The sequence below is a fragment of the Nomascus leucogenys genome, chromosome 15 (assembly GCF_006542625.1).
Source record: "Nomascus leucogenys isolate Asia chromosome 15, Asia_NLE_v1, whole genome shotgun sequence".
Classification (NCBI taxonomy): domain Eukaryota; kingdom Metazoa; phylum Chordata; class Mammalia; order Primates; family Hylobatidae; genus Nomascus; species Nomascus leucogenys.
The window spans coordinates 46,050,540-46,062,953 of NC_044395.1; the positions used below are offsets into that span (position 1 = coordinate 46,050,540).

Here is a 12,414-nt window from a genome sequence, read left to right on the forward strand (position 1 = left end):
GTTAAGTCAACTTTCTTGCATCCCATTCCAAACTTGTCTGTTGAGCTTTGAGCCTCCAAGTGTGGTTTTCAACACTTCATAAACCTAATCAGCCAATTTACCGGTTTCTATGCAATCTAATCAACCTCGGGAAGTGGGTGTGGTCTTTCGTGGGCCCATACACTTTAAAAGGATGCTTGTCCAGAGATTTCTCTCTCCTTCAGTGAGGACCCACTGGATTTGTGGCTGCTGGGGTTTGGAGCACCAGGAGTCACTTCTAATCTGGGTATCTACAGAGCTTCTAGACTGAGACCATTCATAGTAGCCTTGTGAGTATAAAATGTGCAGCAAAACCATCATGCTCACTTTTACTCTTAAAAATACTTTAAATTTACCTGGCAGCATGTTTGGGTCTTTTCTAAGCAAACAAATAACTGTCTTAGTGATTTTACGGAAAATCAATATAAAGTATCTTCAATTTGTAAGACACGGTTTGTGTTCCCTTGCTATTTGATTCTTTTTGTGTGACTGTTTTCTGTATTGTTAGATTTTTCTTAAGTGTGAAAAGATATATTTCCATAGTTTCATGCAATGATGGAACCCATAAAATACCCAAAATGTTCACTAGAATGTGGGAATGTAGTAGTGGTTATAATGTACGCCAAAGTGAATGTTAAAAATGTTGAATTACTTTGAAAATTCTTGTTGCGAAGGTCTTATTTGCTGTCTTTTCAAAATTTGCAGTTTGCAGACTAGATTTGAAAGCTGTTGAAAATAGATTTAATCGGCCGGGCATGATGGCTCATATTTGCAGCCAGCACTTTGAGAAGCCAAGGCAGGCAGATCGCTTGAGGTCTAGAGTTAGACACCAGCCTGGCCAACATGGGGAAACCCGGTCTCTACTAAAATTACAAAAAAATTATCCTGGCATGGTGGGTGGCGCCTGTAATACCAGCTCAGGAGGCTGCAGCAGGAGAATTGCTTGAACCTGGGAGGTGGAGGTTGCAGTAAGCTGAGATCGTGCCACTGCACTCCAGCCTGGGTGACAGAGTGAGACTGCATCTCAACAAAAAAAAAAAAAAAAGAAGAAGAAAGAAAGAAAATAGACCAATAGATCTAACCAGCCGGCAAGGGCTCCCAAGAAGCTGCAACTTCCAAGTCACTAAGGGGAAAGGTGAATTGGCGGCCACGCTTCCATTAACTGCATTTCTGGATTTTCTAATGTAGAATGGAAAACCTAATACATATCTTCATTTTTGTTATTTTAGAAGATAATTAATTGTTGATTAATTCTTGTTAATTATTATAGGTGAAATATTGGCTATTACAGAATGTGAAAGTGTTCTCTCTAATCATCTGAATTGACTATGGGAAATAACTTTCCTAATTAAAAATAACAGACATTATTTACATTTAATGTATTGAAAGGAAGAGCTTTGATATTAAAATTAAAAGGACAAATTTAACGATTGATAATTTTAGGAGTTGACAGTCCACTCTGATTAATCAATCTTAGATAAAAGCTACTTTATTTATAATTATCGGAGCATATTTCTTAGGTGAGTTTGGAGGCAGGGAGTATAGAATAATACCATAGATACTGAGTGTCTTTCATATATTATCATCATGGAATCATTGAGAGAGATAGAATGACAGAGACAGGATGACATTCAGAATGTGCTTCTTCGTTAATTAGCTTATATAAGTGACTCAGAAATCATCCCAGCTTTTACCCTCCGCCCAGGCTTTAAGCTTGTCTAAGTAACTGGGAATGATTGAGGGCACGGCTTGTTTAACAAAAATGCCATGAGGACTGTTGTCTCATTTTCTCATTTGCATCACGGTTGTTCATATCCATAAGTTTCATACCCGTGAATTCAACTAATCTCAGATAAAAAATATTTACAGGGAGAAAAAAGCAGCTGTACTGAACATGTACTTCTTTTTTTTTTTTTTTTTTTTTTTGAGACAGAGTCTCACTCTCTTACCCATGCTGGAGTGCAGTGGTGCGATCTCGGCTCACTGCTACCTCTGCCTCCGGGGTTCAAGCTATTCTCCTGCGTCAGCCTCCCAAATAGCTGGGACTACAGGCAGGTGCCACCACGCCCTGCTAATTTTTTGTATTTTTAGTAGAAACGGGGTTTCACCGTGTTAGCCAGGATGGTCTCGATCTCCTGACCGCGTGATCCACCCGCCTCGGCCTCCCAAAGTGCTGGGATTACATGCATCAGTGACCGCGCCCTGCCAAACATGTACATATTTTTAATCTTCTTGCTGTTCCTAAACAGTATGGCATGACAAGTATTTATATAGCATTTACATTGTATTAGGCCTTCAAAGTAATCTAGACATAAAATATTCAGGAGGATAGGTTTAGGTTACATACAAATCCCACACCATTTACTAATAAGAGACTTGAACATCTTAGGTTCTTGGTATCTCAGGGAGTCCTGGACTGAATCTTCGATGACTATTGAGGGAAAATTTTATAAATCCAGCATGTTTGCGTTTACTATGTCTCAGTTTGCACTGGAACTAACTTATTAGACATATTGGACAGAGCTCAAGTAGACAAGGAAAATTGTCCGCCAGCCTTTTTTTCCTTTTCATCGGGGCAAATAAAAATAAGAGAAAGAAATTCTCACTTTTTTTTTTTTAATTTTCAGAAACACGGATTCAGATGCCCTGCGAGTCTTCCAGAATGAGCTCATTTGCTGCATTTGCATGAAATACCTGATAGACCCGGTCACCATTGACTGTGGGCACAGCTTTTGCAGGCCCTGCCTCTGCCTCTGCTCAGAAGAAGGCAGAGCACCAATTCACTGCCTTTTGTGCAGAAAAATCTCAGAGAAGCCCAACTTCAACACCAGTGTGGCACTCAAAAAGCTGGCTTCCCTAGCCAGACAGACCAGACCTCAGAACATCAACAGCTCAGACAATATCGGTGTGCTCCATGAGGAGACTAAGGAGCTTCTGTGAGGCTGACAAGAGATTGCTCTGTGGGCCCTGCTCTGAGTCACCAGAGCACATGGCTCACAGCCACAGCCCAAAAGGATGGGCTGCTGAGGAATGCAGGGTACGTGATGCCTCTAAGGCAGTTTGAATTATGTAGAATCTCAAATAAGAATTATGAGGGCCTATGATAATGATGGTGATGAGAATGCAGATGGTGGAGGTGGTGATAATTCCATGTCAATCATGACACATAAATGTGTCCTTTCAATGTTGCTGACTAATTTGGCACTCTAATCATAGCTGTGTTGAGACCACTAAAGGCGGTTTCCTTAGAAACGTTGTTCATATAGAATGGAGCTGTGGAGCAGGTGGCCAGCACCAAGAACACTTTTCAAAGTCAGGTTATATAAAAGCCAGTTTCTCAGAAAATTGATGATATTATCTGAAGGGTCCCTTAAAACCCTCTATTATGTTTCTATCACTTTTCACATCCAAATTATTAGAACCAAATGTGTTTAATTTGGAAAAATCTGACCACTCCACTCTAACTTAATTTATGTTTCTTTCAATTACAGCCTTTTTTTTATTGATAAGGGGATGAAATCTACTATACTGTCTTCATTATTGCTAAGCTTCTTGCTTCTTTTGCAGGAGAAACTTATAAAGGAAATGGACTATTTATGGAAAATCAATGAAGAGACATGAAACAATCTAAATCAGGAAACTAGCAAATTTCATTCGTTAGAGGTAAGAATGAAAGTGTTTTCTTTATTTTTATGCAAATAAACACGATGTTAGCTTATAATTTTTAGCTAAATTCAAACTACCAGTTGAAAGATAGTGATTTCATCCCAAGAAAATGTAGTGATTTCAATTGATATAATAGGAGTTGCAAACAGAGAAGCCCACACAAGCTAGCCAAATTAATTCTAGTATATTGGATAAACGGCATTATGTGTATTCTAGTTCAAATTTGAAGGTTGGTATCAACCTTTTCAGACACTGCAATTGAGACAACATTTCACTAAGATTGGGTATGAGGAAGGTGAAAGAAATAGAATAGTATATAGAGTAAAAATATGGTACAAGTAAAAAAAAACTGCATAATACGGTGTATGGCTAAATGTTTTTTAACATGTAGGCGAATCAGACATGGAAAAATCCTAAAAGAGAGATTAATAGAGGAAATAATTGACTCGGTAACAAATGTGTAGAAGCATCACAGTGACAGAAACCAGGAGTCTTTATAAAGGTTTGATTTAAAAAGGGAGAGGGAATAGGAACATTGAAAAAGATGGACAGAAAAAGATAGCAAATGTTCAAGACTCCTTGCAAGAGTGAGGCAGAAAGGTTATAAGTTGCTTGATTACATCCAGCACACAATTATTTGAAGTTTTCTATTGAGAGTGAGAACATGTAATCCTTTTAACCAAACCTCTCTGCAGAACTATGTGTTATTAAGGAAGAGGATAATCAGTATTCAATATCAAAAGATGCATATATTTCTCGAAGAGGAGGAGCAACTGCATCTGCAGGCACTGGAAAGACAAGCAAAAGAGCTTTTCCAACAACTACAAGACAGTCAAGTGAGAATGACCCAACATTTAGAAGGGATGAAAGACATGTACAGAGAGCTGTGGGAGACATGCTGCATGCCTGACGTGGAGCTGCTCCATGTGAGGGCGGAGGGTCCATCCTCAGAGACAGGAAGCCTTTGCTGAACAGTGCTGCCAGGACATGCAAATATCAGCTGCATATGTCACTGTTCTAAGCTAAGTGACACATGCTGTCTGACTTCCACCATTTCATTTCTCCATTCACTTATTACTGCATAATTTGGTAATATTTGGGAAATTTTTGCCATTTTAGCTGATAACATATAACAAAGTTCTCTTCAATATAATTTGGAGTACTATCCACACAGAGAGATCATCCAAAATCATTAGAACTCTAGGCCAGGGGAAGGTTAGTAATACTCCATTTACATGCCCTAGTTCCTCCTCACTCTGATCTCCCAGAGAGCAGTGATTTGCTGAAGACATTGAGGGGTTTCCCCTTGCCTGGGCAAGATTTCTCAAAGCTGCTCATCAGTGTCCATGTACTGTTTCTCATATGGTTCTCTGTTTTGTTTTAATAGTTGTCATGTGTGGTCAGAGCTTTCCTTGGAAATAAGATTAGGAAATTAATGACACTGGAAACCTAGATATCTTTACTTTACTCCACCATCTCTTGCTGAGCTCGTTTCCTCTTAATGCCCACTGATGAAGCTTTTTATTATTTAGTTGAGGTTCTCTTATTAATGTAGCCTTGAATGATTCCTTAGCAGGAAATAAAAAGATATACATTATTAAAACACTAAAACAGAAAGAAACAAGAATATGAGAAAAGATGCAGAAGGAAAAATCCCTTATAATTAACATTATCTTTTATTTTTTTGCAGGATGTGGGAAATGTATCAGCAAGGTGAGTTTACACTAAAAACAAGGCTATTTCTGAAAAGTTTGTTCTCTTGTGAATGAAGGGGATGTATACATTTTGAGTACTAATATCGTTGTCAGGGGCTATTTCCAATTTTGTTTCAAAACAGGGCCTGAGGTCTTCTTCTCTTTGGTCTGGAAAGTTTTCATCTTAAAATTTGTATGAATTAAAATATACATAAAAACAATTTGCCATTCGGAAGTTTGTTCTCCCAATCCATCCATCCTGACCAGCCATACCGCACAGATCTTAATACAAAATTACTCTGAGGAATCATAGAGGAGTCTTCTACTCTAGAGGGGTCAGAGGTTAAAACAAAAAAAAGACAGAAGGAGGAGAGAGATTCCCTAAGGATGGGCTGAGGAGGGATGTTTTGTTCCTAAAAGCATCAATGACCCAGGCCTGCTCCATCACCGTACACCCAGTTCTAGGAAAGACCTCAGGAAAATGGTTGCCTCCGGACCCTCAGCAGCAGGGTTCTCAGGCTGGAATTAGACTCCTTTGATTTGCACAAAAGATTAAAGCCTTTTGTCTCAGTGAACATTCTCTGTTAGACACTGACTAGCATTAGTGACAACTGCAGCCTGAGGTCCCAAAGGTTTTTGTCTGAGTTTTCTGCTCTCTGAAATATTCCCAAGATTTCTGCCTACCCTCAGGGGGTGTGATGGGCAGAGGGAGGCAATGACTTTTAATGATTTTAGAAGATAATGTCTGAGAATAACATACCTGGGAAAATTGGGTTTTTATGGAATTAAAATTTAGAAAAAGTAACATCCTTATGGCCCCTAGAGTGTGGAATAAAATGTACAACCAGTTAACCAAAACGGGCAGAATTCTGAGGAAACATCTTATATGAAAATGTGATATCTTTTTATGACTGTGTGATTAACTCTGGGCCTGGAACTATACCTGAGGCCTTTTTTTTGGCAGGAGTGATTTGGCGCAGATGCAAAAGCCCCAGCCAGTGAACCCAGAGCTCACTTCATGGCGCATAACTGGAGTCCTAGACATGCTCAACAATTTCAGAGGTAAGAGCCAGCTGCTTGGCAGTCCAGCCTCAAATTATTTCCTTATCAGGTCCCTTGGTTGAGGCTTTTCCCATTTAAGTTTTATTAGTTTTGACATGTAGGTAATATACACTTTTCCAAAACACGTGCATCTTCTCTACCTGCATAGTAATATTACAATGATCAAAACTCAATTTCCTGACTTACAGTTTGATGAAAATGTAAAGAAAGATAAACGCTTTATCTGCAGAATAAGAGGACAAAGAATATTCAGATCATGTAGTTATGAAGACACTAGTTCTCATGGTGGTATCAGTATTTTGTGTTTATTCAATTTAATTCAATTTTGAAGGCTTAGATTTGGCATAATGGTTTTTAATTCTTTCTATTCTATGTGCATTTACATGCATTCTACAAGTAACCTTTATTATGTACAAAATCAGAACATTTTGATCAACAAAGAAAATGACTAAAATATCCATAATCAGGACAATTCTAATGCCATCAGATACATCTCGTAACAAGTGAAAGGTGAGGGATCTGTGAACGTGGCTTAACCATGTTAGGCCCATTCTAGAGAGCAGGTCTAAGTAGCAGAGGGCAGGAACCCAGAATAGATTGAATCAGGAGCTAAACAGATAATGTAAAGCCAGAGTATTCTTTTCAGAAACTTATAAATTTTACGTGTGTTAATTTCTACCAAATTTTTTATGTTTGAGACTATAACAGGCATTACTTATATTCCAATAAATTCTCACATCGCAGCAAATTGATGTCTACCTGTTGATGATCTTAAAGACAAATAATACAAGAAGATTTTTCTATTGAAGAAAAAAACCATTTTAGATATGTCCTGAAACAAACAATGCAGAGATAAACATTAAATCATTACTTCGCCCAGTGAGATGGTCACATTTTTTCTCTGTTATTTAAGGAATAATACATAATTGTATGTGCTGTAGAGGTGTAATAACATTTCATCTTCATGGATGCATGGGGCTAAAATCTCTTGCCTTCCTTCATTCGGTATTTTATTGGAAGAAGAGCAAATGAAGTGAATAATTGGGCCACAGAGCCTCTGTCCCTCATAGCACTCACTAATACATTTTTTCCTTGTCAGTGGATAATGCTCTGAGCACAGAAATGATTCCTTGCTATATAAGCCTCTCTGAGGATGTGAGATACGTGATATTTGGAGATGAACATCTCAGTGCTCCCATGGATCCCTAGGGAGGGGAGAGCTTTGCTGTGTGGGGAGCACAAGCATTCACCTCCCACAGGCATTTCTGGGAGGTGGATGTGACCCTCTCCTCCAACTGGTATCTGGGAGTCTGTAGAGATTTCAGGACTGCAGATGCCAATATCATTATTGATTCTGATGAAACTTTTTTTAAATTTCTTCAAAAAGGAGTAATCACTGTAGTCTCTCCACCAATTCTCCACCTTTAATTCAGTATGTGCAAAGGCCTCTGGGTCGGGTTGGGGTGTTTCTGGATTATGATAATGGATCTGTGAGTTTTTTTGATGTTTCTAAAGGTTCTCTTATCTATGGTTTTCCTTCTTCCTCCTTCTCTTTCCCTCTGAGGCCTTTCTTTTGCTTTGGTTGTACATGAAAAGTTGGTTTCATGATGATTTATTGTGACCTCCCATATATGAGGCAAATAGTGTCCTAAGATCCTACGTGTGAGAGCCTGCGAGCTCATTGTAACTTCATAGAATGTAATTACTTTATGGTTATAAATGGGATAACCACCTTGAATGTGTACATTTGTTAATTAAGTTATTTTATTTAATAAATTATTGTGGAATCTTTACTAGAACATCAATAATTTTTTTGTACTAGTTTTGTTGAGATTCATTCACTTACCGTGAAAGTCATGTTCTAATGTATTTAATTCAGGGATTGTTAGCATATCACACTTGTGCAGGCATCAGAGCTTTCTACTGCCTGTGCACTTTTAACACTTCCAGAAGAATCCCCATACAGATTAACATTTATTCTCCATTCACCCTCCCCCATTCCTTGACAGCACTTAATTTACTTTTTATGTTTTTGCATTCAGGTAAATAAAATCATACAATGTATGTTCTTTTTTTAATCTCATTCCTTTTTCAGAGAGTATGTTCTCAGTTTGCACACACTGTAAATCATTTGTCTTAGTTGTATATTTGAACCAGGCTGGGGTAGAATAATGAAGTGGTGTATATCTTATCTTACAAAGAATAAAAAGCGTGCTTATTTTCTTTTTAAGTCTGAGCAAGTTAAGTTGACCTCACAGACTTTATTGTTTCTCAACATCCTAGTTATTAATCACATTTCAGCTCATACAACAGTTTTTCAGTGCCGGGTTGCTCTGCTATTACATCTTCTCTGAATATATTATATCAGATTATAATATTCAGAAAACTCTTATGCTTATTACTACCAGATTGAAAATTCCAAAGGGGCAATGGCAGTATCTGTCTTATTTGCTAATATATTACAATTATTCAATGAAATTTTTAGAATAGATCATACAGTAAATAATATGAGTAAATGGATAATTGGAGGAGTTAATATGTATAAATATTATTCTAACATTAAGAAACTTTTCCAAAATATAAGTAACAAAATAGGATAGAACATACTAATGAATATCTATCAAAAGATAAGAAATAAATTGATTTTCAGATTCATATCAAAGATAACACTATTATGTTAGGGTTTAAAATAATTGTAGCATAATTTTGCAGGGTTGATTTCAATTGTCTTAGGTTTTTTAATATAAACAATCGAAAGAGGAAGATTCCTATATAAGATAATGGGGAACAGGAACAAGACTTAGACTAATGGAGGCTGTCCTTATTTAAACTGACATATAAATTTAATTACATACTAAGCATAAAGTGGTAGAAACCTTCTTATGCAGTAGAAAGAACAAACTTTGTTTACATTTTAAATAAGAATCCAGATGATAGAGAATGGAAAATTCTATAAAAGAATGTAATAGCTGCATCTCCTAGCGCACCGGCTTATGTGCTCTAACAAAGACCATGAATTTGAAATGATTCAGAAGGTGCGTTTCTCTCACATGTTTGTACCAATATAGGAGTTGGTACAAAATTCAACAAGTGAATTTTACCTCTTTGTGCAGGAAACTTCCATTTATTACCATGTCCCATGCAGCAGGAAAGCCAGAAGCAAAGTAGGAGGGACAAGAGTATTTGGCTTTAAGGAAATCACCTGGTATTTCTCACAATGCTTTTATTCCTGTCCTATAGGTTCAAAATTAGGCAGATGGGACACTAAGTTGTAATGTATCTGGGAATGCTGTTTACACTCTAAACCATATTTATTCTTATCATTTGATTCAGAAAACAAATTAAATGACCGGCACAACTGAAAATAACCCAACAGATTTGTTCAATGAAACAAAGCTGAACCTCAACCAAATAGATAAGCTGCTTCCTAAGGTTAGCACCAGTTGTTAGTGATTCAAGAGTGAGTAAACCCTGCTTTTTACCACTGTCGAGGTGTCCAGTGCCGTCCTTTTTAGAGCCTGGCTAGCTGAGGGTTATGTGGCAAGAAACATCTTATTTGTATTTTAGTCCCTTAAATGAACAATTTTGATAGGAATGATTCTCCAAATTTTGAAGATACTTATCAGAAAGATTTTCTTATTCCTTCACTCTATATCACATAGACTATAATAAACTGTCTCTCTTCTGTCTCCACATATTTCATGCAGAACATTAGGAGTTAGCAGAGAGAAAGCTTATCACCAGCTTCTTTTGGACTCGCTGCCTTTTTCTAAGTGATCTGAGATGATAAAATTATTCACCTTAGGGCTCCAACCCAGCACTCCTTTTTGATTTTCACCTATGTTTTGTGAGCTTTTCTGTTGATGCTAAAACTCTATGCAACAGTCAAAGCCTCATAATTTAATTGCATTATTTTTGCTAGATTTCAAGGAAAAATTTATTCCTGACATTCTTCTAATTTAGCTTAGATTCACTTTGGCAGGAAGACAGAATTAGCTACTTTATGATCACTTAGTATATGACTCTGATTTTGGAAGATGAAAAAGTTTTTGTGTCTATTTACCATATTTTCTTAGCCATTGAACCAAGATAATCTTATTCTATTGATTCTCCTGAGATAATTTATTTATTCTCTTCACCTGTCAGAATTTATGTTAGAATATCACCAAGACTTACTTACAATTGAAATAAGTCTAAGAGAGACCACTAAGAACTTTGTCAATCATTAATACAGAAATCTTGAACTTCCTGTTATTTTTATCCCTGAAAGAAGTTATTTTTCAATAGCCTGGTTACAGTTTTTTTTTTAATACAAGAATTTTCACTCTTCTATAGTACAAAAAGTAAAAACTGATAAAGGAGATAACTTGGAAAAAATCAATCTAACAAAACTGAGACACATTCTTAAATAGCACTTTATTTCTGTGCTAAATTTAGGAGACATGAAAATGGCAGGTTTCCTAAGTGAAATAAGACAGACACACAGTGAAAACTACTTCATGGTCCTACTCATATTTGAAATCGATTTTTAAAAGTTCAATACATTAAAAACAGTGGTTACATTGGTGGGAAGAAAATAGGTAAATGAAGGGTAAAAGTTGTAAAGGTGCAGTAATGTAGAATAAATGAATCTGATGTACAACCTGTAGGTATATTAGATAATCTTGTATTGCTTTTAGGAAATATTCTGAGGGACTAGATTTTTGGTGTTCTTATCATAAAAAAGAAGCACAACTAAGTGATATGATCGATTTGTTAATTTTCTTCATTACAATAATGATTTCCTTATGCAGATGTATCTCAAAACGACATATGGTGCACCTTGAAAATATAAAATAAAACAAATAAAAACACAAAGGTAATTTTATTCTTGCATGTAAGCTGAAAATAAGTGAAGACTGGGTCAGTAATAACAATGCTTTGCTGAATTAAGAGAATTCTAATAAAATATTTTTAGTTGGGAAGCTATCTGTATTAAATAAAATTGATCTAAAGCTGGTTACAGTGGCTATACTTATAATCCCAGTGCTTTGGGAGGCCAAGGCAGAAAAATTACTGGAGGCCTGGAGTTTGAGATCAGTCTGGGCAACATAGTAAGACCTTATCTCTACCAAAACATAAACAGAAAATTAGCCCTGAGTGGTGGTGCACACCTGTTGTCCCAGCTTCTCAGGAGGCTGAGTTGGGAGGATTGCTTGAGTCCAGGAGTATAAAACTGCTGTGAGTTCTGATTGTGCCATTGCACTCCAGCCTGGGTGGGAGAGTGAGAACTTGTCTCAAAAACAGCAACTAGTAATTTTTTGTAGGCATTTTACCTGAAAGGTATAATTCTTTCTTCTACAATTAAATCCACATATGTCTAGGCCAGCTGTATCAGGTACAGCTTGTGCTCTACTGCTTTCATCTATAAAACAAATAAGACAAGGAGGCTCTAAGCAAAACAATTTTTTCTCATTCTGGACTTTGAGGTCTTAATTCTTTAGACTAATTTTCTGTCTCAATAGTGGATATCACCCTGAAACTTGATTTGTCCAAACACCTCACATAACCTGAGATTTTACAAAACATATAGTTCATAGGATCAATATGTTTTTATGCCCTAAAAGTCTCCAGGCATTGAAGGATACTACTATGTGGAAACTCAGGCCTTCTACTGCATTATTGAAGGAGCACATTTGAGACTCGCAGCACTGGTTGCAGGAGTCTGTTAACAGGTCTGGACAATGAGTAATGTCAGTCTAGATAATTCTGAGGAAGGCTTTCTGCTTTGTTGTAAGGAGGATAATCACTGGAGACTCTAGACAAGTTCCCAGTCATCATTCCAACATTTAGTTGCTGATTTGTAATCCCAGCACTTTGGGAGGCCTAGGCAGGTGGATCACTTGAGGTCAAGAGTACAAGACTGGCCTGTTCAACATGGTAAAACTTTGTCTTTACTTAAAATACAAAATTAGCAGGGGGCGGGGGGCGGGGA

At 37.0% G+C, this 12,414-nt stretch overlaps 1 pseudogene; it reads left to right on the forward strand.

Annotated features, from left to right (window-relative positions):
- The first annotated feature begins 573 nt into the window (after nt 1–573).
- On the forward strand, nt 574–8,032 carry LOC100579589 (annotated as a pseudogene).
- The last annotated feature ends 4,382 nt before the right edge of the window (nt 8,033–12,414 follow it).